Source organism: Nanorana parkeri, unplaced genomic scaffold, assembly GCF_000935625.1.
Source record: "Nanorana parkeri isolate BGI_ZX_2015 unplaced genomic scaffold, ASM93562v1 scaffold2513, whole genome shotgun sequence".
Lineage (NCBI taxonomy): Eukaryota > Metazoa > Chordata > Amphibia > Anura > Dicroglossidae > Nanorana > Nanorana parkeri.
In genome coordinates, this window is record NW_017308781.1 from 250,737 (window position 1) to 251,530 (window position 794).

The 794-nt window shown below is 42.6% G+C and overlaps 1 protein-coding gene across 1 annotated transcript in view; it reads right to left on the reverse strand.

Annotated features, from left to right (window-relative positions):
• Positions 1 to 794, reverse strand: part of RNF220 (ring finger protein 220) — a 231,236-nt gene that overhangs the window by 224,250 nt on the left and 6,192 nt on the right. The window lies entirely within an intron of this gene.

Here is a 794-nt window from a genome sequence, read left to right on the forward strand (position 1 = left end):
ATTAAAAGTCACATATATATAATTTTTTTTTTAAACATAAAATTAAAATTCGAAACAAAAATGCAATATTTTTGTAGCATGTCCCTTTGATTGAGGAATGGGGTTTCTAAGTCCCGTCCGCTGCCTCAGGTGACTGTCCGAATTCTACGGATCCCGGGAAGTTTTTGTTCTTGTTTCTTGTTTCCCACAACCCCCTTTTTTTTCCCTTCATTGAGATATATGTAGAGCCCGGGAGATAGTGTCTAGTAAACAGAGAGGTCGTCGGATATAGATTAAACTGACACGCCGCTAACGGCCGCTGGAAGAAAGATAACCAAATCACCTTTTCGTTAAACAAAGCCCATCCAGCTTCCTAATGAGCGATGACTCCCCTCTCGTTTTTCCAGCAGGCCCACCAGACGGTGTAATTCTTCCACAGTCACTTCCCGGACAGAAAATGATCTGTTTGTTCTGGTAAAAAACCGTCTCTACGTCTGAATCTGACATTTTGTACCTGTCTGCTCTCTTGTCGCTAACTCCTTCCCCCCTCCACCCCTATCATCTGTCTGATTTACAATATCTTTCCTCGATTTCGCTATAGAAAAAAAAAAAAGTTACATTTTTTATTTACAAAGAGAGTTACTGCAGGGGGCGGCGGAAGCGCCGGGGATTCTCGACTTATTCAAAACGGCTAAAATTCGGCGTAAAGACGAAAGGCAAAAATGAAGGTAAGAATTGGGGGTAAGGACGGGGGCGAGAATTTGCGATAATTAGACCTGAATTTAGCAGCTTCACAATCTATCAGGTCGGGAGGG